This window comes from Moschus berezovskii, chromosome 9 (assembly GCF_049115385.1).
Source record: "Moschus berezovskii isolate FMDL1 chromosome 9, NW_MosBer_1.0, whole genome shotgun sequence".
In the NCBI taxonomy this organism is placed as follows: domain Eukaryota; kingdom Metazoa; phylum Chordata; class Mammalia; order Artiodactyla; family Moschidae; genus Moschus; species Moschus berezovskii.
Genome location: NC_142468.1, coordinates 30,330,132 through 30,343,527, shown reverse-complemented (window position 1 = coordinate 30,343,527; position 13,396 = coordinate 30,330,132). Strand labels below are relative to the sequence as shown.

At 43.9% G+C, this 13,396-nt stretch overlaps 1 non-coding gene across 1 annotated transcript; it reads right to left on the bottom strand.

Moving 5' to 3' along the window:
- Positions 1-316: 316 nt before the first annotated feature.
- On the bottom strand, positions 317-419 carry LOC129563678 (U6 spliceosomal RNA). Its single transcript, XR_008687416.2, has one exon. It is a non-coding gene; the product is annotated as a U6 spliceosomal RNA (small nuclear RNA).
- Positions 420-13,396: the final 12,977 nt, after the last annotated feature.

The following is a 13,396-nucleotide window of genomic DNA, read 5'->3' as shown; positions in this document are numbered from 1 at the left end:
GGAACATATTAGACTGAGAATTAGCAAACTGTTTTCTCTGAAGGGCCAGAGAGTAGATATTTTAGGCTTTATTTGGGCTATATTGCTTCTGTCATTACTGTTCAACTCTGCCATTATAGTGTGAGGGCAGCCACAGACAACAGATGTGTGGCCATGTTCCAATAAACCTTTATTGTGGACATTGAAATTTGAATTTCATATCACTTTTTTATTATTTCAAACAGAATTTTTCCCTCTTTTTTTTAATTGGGGGATAATTAAATATTGTGTTGGCCTCTGCCATACATCAACATGAATCAGCCAGGCATGCCTATGTAAAAATATGGACCATTCATGAATTGGCGTGTCATCCTTGTGCAGGGGCCGTGCCAATCTCTGTATCATTCCAATTTTGGTGTACGTGCTGCCAAAGCGAGCACTCACATGATTTTAACATCACAGAACAGTATTCACAAAACAGTGTTCTTTTGACTTTTAAAAATCATTTAAGACTACAAAAACATTTCTAGGCTCAAGGGCTGTAGTTTACCAAACTCTGAGTTAGATTATCAAGGGGTGTTTTTTTTGTTTGTTTTTTTCATGGAAATGCATTTCAGACAACTTGTGTCGGAGTCACGGAGGAGAGCCTGTTAAAGGTGCCGCTTCCTGGTCCCCACACCAGACCCACTGAACCACATTACGGGGGAAACCAGCTGGGGGCCTGCAGTTCTAGCAGATTCTCCCAGGTGATTGTGAAATACATTAAGTGTAGGGAGCCATTTTAGCTAAAAGGAAACCAAGAGCTTTGGTAGAGAAGTTTTCAATTTTGGCAGGAAAATGAGGTCAACTGACAAAAACAAGTGTGTCCTACCCAGGCAGGTTCTTTCGGGATATTTTTGAAGTCACTTGGGTTCTCCTATTTGTGAGTTCTTTTAGTCTTACTCAGACCCCCAGTGCTGTGTTTTCCAAAGAGCATAAGCAAGCAAGCATCGGAGCCCTGCTCAGATCATATTGATTTTTGTTCTGAGTCCACCTCCCTGTTTTTCTTCCTAGCTAAAAGAACCCCAATTTTGTTCTGGCATTCAACCTTAAGGAAGGGGACCCTTTTGCAATAATGTTTATCCCTTTTGCTAGATGTTTATCTTCAAAATGGCTCTTTAGGGAAAAGAAAAACCCTGTATCGTGTTTGCCAATTCCTCTGGTGTAAATATGCCCACCACAGACAGTCTCAGGCTACCAGCAGGAGATCACCAAGTGGAGGGTGTGGGGAGAGACGTGTGCTGTCAGCTCTTTTGAGCTGATATGAGCTGCCCTATGGTCACCCAGGGACCACGGGTCAAAGTCAATCATGGTGATCCCATCTCTCTGTAGTAATTGGCTCGTGACCAAAAAATATTCTGGGACAGGATTGAGTGCTTTAAGAAAAGTTTTCTTTACCAATAAAGGAAGGGGTTGCTTCTCTTATTTCACTGCAGTAATTCATACTCCACTGCAGTTAGTACTGACAGGCATCTTGTGGTCATGAAGGCAGCTGGTGTGAGGACAATGCATACATCATGGATTTTAGAACAGAGACAGGGAAGGGACTCAGGTCCTTGGTGATGTGATCACGCTGCTGAAAGCACTGTGTTTCAGGACTTCTAGTTCTGTGCATTCCAAAATGTTCCAGGTTGTTGAATCTCTGTGGGCTGCAATTTCTGTCACTAGCAGTAGAAAGCTTCCTGACTGATGTATCTTTGCACTGACCACTCAGAAACTCAGCAGAGAAGACACGTGAGTTATTACGCAGCCTGTAGCACCTCACCAGGGGTGACTGCAGAGCAGAACTTCAAGGACTCAGAGGCATTGGAGCTCCAAGTCAGCATCTCACAACTCATTCTCTCTCCCCTGCACTACCCTCCAAAGCCCATTTACCATGTGAAATGTCACCAACTTTCTGTCTCGCATATCTTGCTCCAGCATGGCTAGCGCAAGTGATGTAGGACATTACTCGGGCTTCGACACCAGCTTGTGTGGCTGAGGTTTAAATGAATTTCATCAGCATGATTAAATACTTATTACATGAGTCAAACATACGGGCTTCATTAAGCTAGTGAACTCCCAGGAACCTCCTCTTCTGTTTATACAACCCATCTGGGCTCTCAGATTACTTTAAAGAAACGGGATATATGGAGTTCGATATGACAGCCAGGTCGTCTTTCAGCATTATACTCTCAGAGGAAATGCATCTTCCATTGCTAACTCTGGCTCCCATACAACTGGGTGCAGAGGTTTTTTCCATCTGCTTCTGGCCTCCGTGAAAGCCTGACATGATGCTGAAATTGAGACTTTAAGTGTAACTTGCCAGGACATGACAGACATACTTTTCTCATTGGAGCATGGAACATTGTCTAAAGTCATTTGCAAAAACACAGACCCTGGGCCTTTTACAAGGAGAGCACACCTTGGAAGCAAAATAAAGGACAAGGTTTAATGAACTTACTGGGCCTCTGCTAGTCATTATTAGAAGCTCTTTATCAAATTAAAGGCCTGCTGGGAAGGCAGCTGGGTGCCGAGCAGCAGTGACATGCGTTAAGTGCCAAAGTGGGTTTTAATTGGCTGTTTAAATGAGGAAAAGCTCCCTGCAGTGTGACAGACACACATGGCGGGTGTGTGCAAACACATAGGCACCCACACATGCACACACATCCGTGTGGAGCCCCAGGCAGTCTGGGAAATCACAGGAATCACATTTTTGGAATGCTGACATCCCCAAAGCAGGAACGCAAACACACCAGGAAGGGAACCCTAAAACATGTGGCATTCATCTCCATGAACGCCAGTTATTATCTCTGATAATAATAAATATCAGTGATGCAGCAGTAAGTTGTTTGAATGCTGCCGGATTCATACTGTATGTAGTCCAGCTACCCTGCCAAGGTCCTCTTACTCTGGGATCAAGCTTAGGGTTTTGCCTTGTCTTGCGTGTCTGCCAAGCCATCAACATATCAAATGGGGACACATTAGTTACCTTGCAGGAATGTTATAAGAGATTTACACAAAGCTCCTCACTGTGCCCAGTGTCTATAAAAAGCCCAATAATTGATAATTATTTTGACCAAAGTAAAAATTTTCTACTGTTTTCTAAAAAGATTATTAGGGGTTATTTATTCCTAATAGTTATATTCAGGATGAGAGGCATTGAAGCCTGGTAGCTAAGAGAACAATCTTTCATGCCAGCTTTATGTGAGTTTGTATGCTGGTTCTACCAAATGAGGGTACCTCTCTGAACCACAGACTCTTTTTCTGCAAAATGGGGTGAGTCACACCTGCTTCACAGAATGGCAGGGAAATCATACAACCTTGTCAGAAAAGACCTTAGCACAGTGTTGCACATGGTAGGTGTGACCACCAATATGCTTATTAAGGTTGTAAGTGTTTCTGTTCTCCAATGAGAAATGAGGAGACTCAGTTACATAATGGCTGTGGGACCAGCCCCAAGGACACCTCGGCTTTTCACAGAGGCTACTAGCAAGTATTCTTTTAGTCAAACCACTGGTTGAGCGTATGGGATGGACTCTTACCAACTGACCGTGGCAGGCACAGGGCATTTAAACGACTAGGGATATATTTAGGACACGTGGGGAGGAAGGGTTGACAAAGGAAGAGATTTAGAGTCAGTGTCTTGCTGTTCACCCCTTAGAAAGTTGGGGCTCCTGCATGGAATGAGTATGAACACATTTTGACCTAGAATAACTCTGTGACACAGCTAGGACAAGAGTCCAAAGCCCCCACTTCTAGACTTCAGCTTGTTTTACTGAGGTTTCTTGTTAGGATGAAATTCTCAAAACCAGGAGGGAAAAATTATCCCAAGGAGGACAACTGTTTTTTATTCCATAAGCAGGTTTATTCCCTTTTTTATTCTTGATCAAAAGAATTTTATTGGTACTCCGAGCTTGCTATTTGACAGAAGCTTTCAAATGAACTTCTTATAAGAGCAAGATCTCCCAGGTTTCTTACAGGGTGGTGTGCAGGAGCCACTCTAACTTCTGGCTTCCTGTCAGCACCAGTTTGGTGTAAAGTTATGAGGAAGGTAGGGGAGGGAGAGGGGAAGGAATACATGACTAGAGGGGTTGGGAGAGCCGGTAAAGTGACCATCTTTTGAAGAAGTTAGCCATATTAAAGAACCTCGGCCTACCACTGCTGACGCGGAACTTAAAATCCAGGATGTGGGTCCTTGGAGCCATTGTGAATTGGGAGATGTTTTCATAAAGGCTGCAAAAACAAACGCTCCCAGTTGAAAGCATGAGGCTACGTGCATTTAAACACACACCCTCTGTTCCAATAACACCGCAATTCCGAGTGATCCCTGGTGCATCAGCAAGGAAGCGAACAAACTCCTTCATTTCCCAACATCCTTGCTGGACTTGGAGGGACCGCTGTTGCTCAGTTTTGCAGCCCCGCAAGGCTTTAAACTTGAAATAGCAGCATCCCAGGGCTTTTACAAATGAGCCACAGCAGGCTGGACGTGGGCTATGGATTCATGGGCTGCCGGGGGGTTAATATCTCTTGCAATTACAAATCAGAAAAAAGCCTGCATTCTTCTTCATTTCTCCTGCTTCACACATCCTTGGCAGCTGGTCTTCCCAATGCTTCATTTAGGCCCATGCCCGTGAAGGGCCGGATCAGCAGGCGCGGGCCATCAGGCAGCCATGTTAAGCCCTTGGCCTGGATCCCTGCTCCCTGCACTTGGGTGAGACAGACAGGCCTTTGTGTGCCTGGAGCCGGTTAAGCCAGGATGTGACTGTGAGCTGGAATCTGACCTTTCATGGGCTCCAGCACCTGTCAGAAAAAACGAACAAGCTTGGGGTGTTTTTTCCGCTCCGGACTTAAATGCCAGTTCTGTGACTCCCTCACAGTGGAACGTTGCCAAGGCAGTTGTGGTCAACTCCGGCTCTCCGAGGAGCAAACCTGAGACTTGAGTGATGGACAGCCCTGTGTTTCTAAGGCCTGGCCAGCTCTCAGCTTAGAAGGAATTCAAGCCGAGCTGAGGACGCCAGTGCTCTGAGTGAGGAAACTCAGAGCAGAACCACATAGCCATATTCCTCTGGCACCCTGCAGTGTGTGTGTGTGTGTGTGTGTGTGCGCGCGCGTGCACACACACACATACACACACGCACATGTGCATTCCACATTGGAACAAAGACCCAGTCACAGTGACCCTGACACTGGTGTCCATCAAGGGACAATTTTGAGACCCACCCCACACTGGCCTATTGTAGTCTTCTGAGTCTGAAGTACTGGTCATGCTTGGGGTAGACCCAGCCAAGTATGATCTGCAGGACCAATGGGGACAAATGGTTTAACCTTCTTGAACCTCGACTTCCTCAGCTGTTAAATGGGGAGAAAAAGGCCTAATTCCAAGGGTTATGTTGTTGTGCATTAAATGAGATGATACACACAAATAATGATAACCTTGCCTAAGCACCTTGGTCAGTAGCCATGTTTCCCTCCCATGCCACAGGGGTTGCTGAGGCTGGAAGAGGGGCAAGGGTGCTGGTCACCACTGATACTCCATTGCCCAAGGGACACATCCTCCCCTGATCCAGGAAGAGAGGCTGACCCAGCCCATCAATGACTTTAGATGTGGGAGGACAACTTTTTTCCAAAGTCTGGCCTTAGAGGATCATGTTCAGGGCTCCTTGGTGGCCTGGTATTTAGTTGGAGGTGGTGCTGCTGCCAGAAGGGCATGGAGGCCTGGTTGGTTGGTATACTTACCTGCACTCTGAATAGGTTCAGAACCCTACAGAGATGGAGGAAGGCTGATGCATCACCAGCCTTCTTTCTCTGGAGTGTGTCACTTTGAAGAGAACATGGCTGCTGTGCCTGCAGGCTTCCCTCTGGGGATCCTGCGTGTACAGAGATGTCAGGATGTCAGGCCACCATGTTTTGTAGGTTAGCAGTTCAATGTTAGGAGCAGGTAGAAAGAAATGTCTACAGTTAGACAGATATCTGCCCCAGAGCCTGAGACATGCAGGAGATGGCGGTGAAAAATCTCTGAAGTCTCTTCATCATCGTCAAGTTATCGAATACTTTAAAAACATGTAAACATTATCATTTCAAATGCATTTTTGCATTACATTGATCAAAATGAACAAAATTGTACTTTAGAAATGAAGTTTCTGTTTCTTGTTTGACTTTACTACATCTTGTGAAAATAGGTGCAAATAGTTTTTACTAAATTTGGAGAATGTTGGGTTCATATAATGGAAAAGGCTGACTCTGCCTTGGGGGAATCTCAAGGAGATAAGTCATCATTTTCCAGAGAGAATGTAACTGAAATTTGGTGACAGGTAGCCATGACTGGCAGCTGGGATGACTGGCTCCAGAACTAAGATGTGGAGCCAAGAAAGCAAATAAGTGTGTATGAGCCCTCAGTTGGAATGTGATTGTTGACTTGCAGTAAGCTGCTTCTCACATGGGCAACTCTGTAGCTGCTGCCAGTAAGAGTAGAAGGGAGGATTAGTGAACCATTCTCCTAAAGAGCACAGAGTAGGCCAGTTAGTAAACACACAAATAGGTTATCAAGTCCATTACCTTTACATAATTTAATTTTAAAAAGATATCATTACTGGCCAGACTGTACATTTTTTAGTCTTTTTGTCCTTAATGTTTGAAACTCATAGTTTGCCATTTAAATATGTACTTCTCTTTAAATATATCGTGTTTAATCCTCAAAAGGATTCCCCAAAGGGAGCTTTCATTGTCCCCATTTCACACATGAGGACAGAGGCTCAGGGAGGCTGAGTAACCTGTCCAGCATCACCCAGCTGGAAAATGCCAAAACCGGGACACAAACTCAGTTCTGTTGATTTCAGGACTCAAACTTTTATCAAAAATGCTATGTTACCCCTTTCCATGGCTTCTTAAAATGTCATTCCTTTACAACAAAGACATTCAGATAATCATAATTTGATTTTTTGGCTTAAAGGGTGACTTTAATCAATCAAATTGAATGCTGACAATATATTCCTCTGTATCTTTCAAAAAAGGTCTTTGTTTTAAAAATTCAGATGAAATTGTTTAAATGCTCTAAATCAGATTTTCACTGTAAGCATGTTATCTGATCATGTGATTATTTGATGTTTGATAAATATTCACTGCTACTGTTCAGTCCTCAGCTGAACAGTTAAAAGGTGGCTGGTTTTAGTCTTAATCTGAAATATATTAGGAAGGTCAGCCAAACCCAGGCAGGCTTCGCTAAAGGTTTTTTGCATTGGTCACAGTTTTGACTTATAGATCATCAATTAGTTGCAGATGTCGACAGTAATATGCAGTGTAGGAAGGGTCAGAAGAACACTTCGTTCCCATTTGAGAGGAATTCAGAACTTAAAAAAATACTGTTAATTCTGAGCTGCCAACATATACACATTCATGCATGTGTGTAACTCCCTGGAAAAACAATCAGGTTTTTGGAAGCAGTAGACCATAGTTCTATAGATTTTATAATTCACTTCACAAGTACTTGGGTTTTAAAAACATAATTTGAAGAAGAAGAAGAATCCTTTTCACATTTGTCTCATCTCTAGAACTCAATAAATAGTTAATTTTTAATAATTACAATAATCACTATTTAAAAGTACTAGCGCAGCTATGTTCACAGCAAGGTTCTGGAGTGCCCTGTTTGTTTTTCCATCAGTCCTCACACTCACTCTGAGTTAGGGTCTACCATTAGTTCCAGGTAGAGCAAAGGAAATGGGCTTCAGGTGGCACTAATGGTAAAGAACCTGCCTGTCAATGCGGGAGACGTAAGAGACCTGGGTTCATTCCCTGGGCCAGGAAGATCCCCTGGAGGAGGGCATGACAACTCACTCCAGTATTCTTGCCTGGAGAATCCAATGGACAGAGGAGTCTGTTGGGTTACAGTCCATGGGGCTGCAAAGAATTGGACACCACTGAGGTGACTTAGCACAGCACACACACAGAGCAAAGGAAATGGAAGATACAAGTGCCGTGTGAAAGAACAGGAGGAAAAGACTGCTTCTGTAGTTCACTGATCCCACAGGTCTATCAGCTATGGCCCATGGGCTTAATCTGGGGCCAAGGCCTGTTTTCTATGGCCCTGGAGCTCAGAATGGTTGGAGGAGGAGGAAGAGGAGCTGTAGGAAGTCAAGGAAAAGAAAAAAGTACATGGCAGGCCACATGTGGTCTGCAAAGACTAAGGTTTTTATTATCTGGCCCTTTATAGAAAATACTTGCCAATCCCTGGTCTGGACTAGTGTTAATATAAATACTATTCAGTCACATAAATTTAACATTTTTTAGTAGCCCCACTAATAAATAAAAAATAAACAAGTAAAATTAATGACATATTTTAACCCAGAAGATCTAAAATATTATCATTTCAACATGTAATCAGTATAAAAATTATTAATGAAACATTTAACATTTCTTTTTTTTCATTCTTTGAAAGCTGATGAGTATTTGACACAACTCATCTGAGTTTGGATGAGTCATATTTCCAAGATTCATTAGCCACAGGTGACAAGTGACTATTCTCTTGGTGCATGTCTAGACATTGAGGGAACAGGTAGGATTTTGATGTGAGGGTTAGGAGAACATCAGGCATGATCTAAGCAGAATCTCCCAACCTTGACACTACTGATATCTGGGGCTGTACCACTCTGCTGTGGGAAGTGTCCTATGCATCAGAGGATGTTTAACAATATCTTTAGACTCTACCCACTCGATACAAGTAGAACCTTCCCCTCCCCTGTAGTGAGAGCCCAAAACATCTCCAGATATTGACAGATGTTCCCTAAGAAGCAAACTGTCCTCAGTTGAGAACCATTGGTCTAAAGCATGGAAAAACAGTATGTAGGAGCACACCTGGAATTGCCCAAAAAATGTCCTCTGAGTCAATCACCTTGATGGAAGAAACATAATTGAAGAGAGTAATGAGAGTGTTCTTGCCTGGAGAATCCCAGGGACCGGGGAGCCTGGTGGGCTTCCGTCTATGGGGTCACACAGAGTCGGACACGACTGAAGTGACTTAGCAGCAGCAGCAGCAGCAGCAGCAGCAATGACAGTGTGGGTAGAAAAAGCTGAGGGCAGAGCTCAGGCTAAATAAAGCATTTGAAATTTATTCCCTTAGCTATGATAGCCATCAAAGAGTTTTGAGCAGGGAATGAAATTAGCAAAGTTACAAATTAAAAACATTTTTCTTCCATCTTTGAATAAGTAGATTCTTTCTCCCCTTTTATTGGCACAGACTTTTTTTTTCCCCTTAAAGAAAAGCAGCATTTAAAGAGCCAGCACCCCCACCCTGTGTTTGATGGGTGGTTTTTCATAAATTCCAGTAGAGGGATGGGTCTCCAAAGCAGTGATCTAGCCCCTTGGTGAGCAGGCTCCCTGCCACTCAGCTGACATTCCGCCCTGCGGGAGTTGAGGAGAGGGGAAAATCAACAACGGGCAGGCTGAGTGACTATAGCTTATGCTGGTGGAATTTTCAGCAGGGCTACGTGGTGTTACAGACGGGGCTGGATGCAGCAGCTTGATAACAGCCCCTGTATCTTACTAGATTGTTTTATTCTGACATCCAATGGCAAAGGGGTTTCTAAGCCTGCTCTGAATAATAATGACGATGATGATAATAAATAGGAATATGTGTAGGTCTTTATGGTTGGTCATGTGCTTTTGCGTACATGGTCCTGTTTAACAGTCATGCATCAGGTATAATGCTGAAGGAGGCATGTACAACGTAGATGCATATTTGAGGGTTTGTTCCTTTCTGGGTGGCTCGGAGGCTGTTTGTCCAGCTCTACTAAATGTTCTCTGCACCTTGGACCCACTCTCCCCCTCTCCACCCTGCTCTGTGTCCCGGGAGGCTGGCCCATGCAGATTGCATCAGCTGGACTGTTTTGCCCTCATTTTCTGCTGGGATCAGCCAAAAGGAGGCACGCGGGAGGTCACGGGGTGGGGGAGAGTGAGATTGGGGTGTTTACTCCCCTATCCCTGCTTGCCAGGCTGTGGGTTGGTGGAGCTGCATGCCTCCACTGAAGACCTCGACTCCTATGGTGATGGGCTTCACCAGACTCTGGGCACCACTTGCTCTCCTCGTCCTTTCAGGCCTGAGGGTGAGAAGGTCCTTAGTCCCTGGGTGCTTCGTCATCCCTTGTAGGCTGACCCACACCCCTGCCAATTGTCCTTTCATAAATCCCTTCCATCCCACCCCCCTGTCCTCACTGGGACCCTGCCTGCTTCTACTGAGGAAGGCCCACCCCTTTGTCGAACAACCCAACATCCAATCAGGACAACTCAAGCAAGGCTAGCGTGAGTAGCCTGGCCTTTGAAGTCAATGTGTTGACCACATTTTATAGCTAGAGAAGCGAGGCATGGTGTTTCTGTGGTTTTTCCTGGGTTATCAAATAACTTGGTACACAAGAACTTTAATCATAAACCCCAAACCCACATACCCAATTCTCTTCCAGAGAAGAATGTATGTAATGCTTAATTCAGTGTGTTTCTTTCTGGAATTTCTAACAATAATAATGGAGAAGGAACTAGGGAGGAAGTGTCAAAATCACGTTGGTGTTTTCCTTTCCTTATGTGCGGGTCGTTCAAGGGAATCTAAACCCCAGTTTGAGCTCCAGGGTCTGAACCAGACTCGTCAGCTGTCAGCAGGCTGGCCCTGTCATCAGATTAGCAGAGGGAGACGTGTGTGTTCTCATCTCCTGTCTGCTCTCGGCCTCGTTCTACCCCATGGGGAACAGGCCTGGATGTCACATGGCCTGCACTTCCTCATGGAGTCTCAACCAATTACAAAAAGAACAAACCCTGCTCTGGGTTTTGTCTCAGCCAGTTTCACCAGAGGTAATGATTAATGTCAATTAGTTGAAAAAGTCTAGGTCTTTATTAAGATGCTTCCCAGCTATTAGTGAGCACACTTTAGGTTCTTGATAGTATCAAGCTTATTAAGAACCAGTAAGAGCAGAGATAAAATGCTTAAAAACTATAGCAAAAGAGAAGACAGGCATTCTTAGGCCGTGACAGGTAGAGGGCACTGAGCTGCCTGTGTATTCAGCCTCTTTAGGCATGTGGGGGTGTGCTGTGGGTTCCACGTGGAATACTGGGGCTCTGGTCTTGACTCACTGAATCACTCGGGGCTAATTCCTTCAATATTTTAACCTCAGTTTCCCAGGAAAGGAGATACAAGGACCTTGCATACTTGTTGAATGCTTCTCAATCCTGACTCCACGTTAAAATCATCTGGGCAGCTTTTGAAGAGGGTATGTGGGTTCTACTCCACACCAATAGGATTGGATCTTGGCTTTGGTATCCACTCTTCTTTAGCAGATACAGTTCCATTCCTCAAACCAGAGGAGAGACAGGAAAGAAAAAGGGGAGATGGAGAGAGCAAACTGGGTTTTGATATAAGCGTGTTTCTATTCATCATCAAAATTTTTGTGATCAACTGCAGCTCTTGGCCAGCTGGGGGATTAGCTCAAATGGTAGAGTGCGCACTTAGCAAGCGAGAGGCAGTGGGATCAATGCCCGCAGCCTCCACTCAGTTTTCGGGGCTTCCCCCATAGCTTAGTTGGTAAAGAATCTGCCTGCAATGTAGGAGACCCCGGGTTGATTCCTGGGTTGGGAAGATCTGCTGGAGAAGGGATAGGCTACCCACTCCAGTATTCTTGATTGGAGGGCTTCCCTCATAGCTCAGTTGGTAAATCACCTACCTGCAATGCAGGAGACCCGGGTTTGACTCCTGGGTCAGGAAGATCCTCTGGAGAAGGGAATGGCAACCCACTCCAGTATTCTTGCCTGGAGAATCCCATGGACAGAGGAGCCTGGAGGGTTATAGTCCATGGGGTCTCAAGAGTTGGACACGACTTGACGACTAAACTACCACCACTGCACCACTGTACTTTATGTATAGCCGGCACTTGATAAATAAATGTTCAGTGACTTGGAGGAAAGAAAAGGGATGCATGAGAAGAGAAAAATTAAGAAAGGAGGGAGGAATGATAGAAAAACATTAGGACAGCTTTCTGTCCTGGATGTTTGTGGAAATCGTGGGCACAGCCCGGCATGATTTACCTGAATTTTCAAAAGGTTTTGAAGAAACTGAGGAAAACATAAGACTGAGGAAAACACAAGAGCTTGTGGCTCTTGACATAGGAGTTTTCAATGAATTTTAACTTCCTGTTGGTTTTAGTTGATTTGAGACTATAATATCTAAAAATATTTGAAGGCAATTGAGTAACTCTTGCCAACTGGATTTCTCCTTGGCTAGACTTTGATTTGAAGGTGATTCAAGCATTGCTTGGTAACCCCAGTCTGAGATAACCAGGATAACCTTGATCTCAATTCACTCTTCAGAGTGAAAGACCATCTAGAACCCTCTGGAACTTTTCTTTTTAAACAAACTATTTTGTGAACTCAGTATATTGGTCCACAACAGAAGAAATAATACCAGAGACAAAGACATTTCTTAATGAATCAGGAATAAATTCGTCAAAGAGTAATCCTAAATGTGTTTGCACCTAATAAGAAAGCTTCAGAAAACACAAGGAAAAACTGAATATTCATCCAAGATAAATGAAAGCATATATTTTCACAAAAACATGTGGTAAAATGTTTCTGGTACCTTTATTCACAATATCCAAAGCTGGAATCAAGCCAAATCTCCTTTGATGAACACATAACCAAATGTGGTACAGCCATACAATAGAATACTACTCAGCAGTGAAAAAGAATGGATTACTGATACACACCGGGCATATGGTAAGTTGAAAGGAGACAGATTCAAAAGACTATTATATGATCTCATTTATATGACAGTGTAGAGAAAGCAAATTAATAGGGATGGGTATTAGGTCACTGGTTGCAAGGCACCTGGAGGGATAGAAGGAACTCTAAGGGAGCATGAAGGAACTTTTGGGGAAGATGCAGATGTTCTATGTCTTGACTGTAGTAGAGGTTCTATCACTGCATAAGTTTGTTAAAATTCGTAGAACAATATACCTAAAAAGGAGAAGAGGACAGCAGAGGATGGAATGGTTGGATAGCATTACCAATTCAATGGACATGAACTTGGGCAGACTCCAGGAAATGCTGAGGGACAGAGAGGGCTGGCATGCTGCAGTCCATGGGGTTCCAAAGAGTCAGACACAGCTTGGCGACTTGACAACTGCAACATACCTAAAAAGCGCAGATTTTCCTCTGTGCCACTTATCCCCTGATAAACTAACAACAACAAAAAACCATAGAGGAATATTATAAATAATTTTGTGCCAATAAATTCAACAACTTAGATAATAAGACAAATTCTTTAAAAGACAGAAACCACTAGAACTCTTTAAAAGTATAAATAGCATGAATATGGGCTTTCCTGATAGCTCTGTTGGTAAAGAATCTGCCTGTAATGCTGGAGATC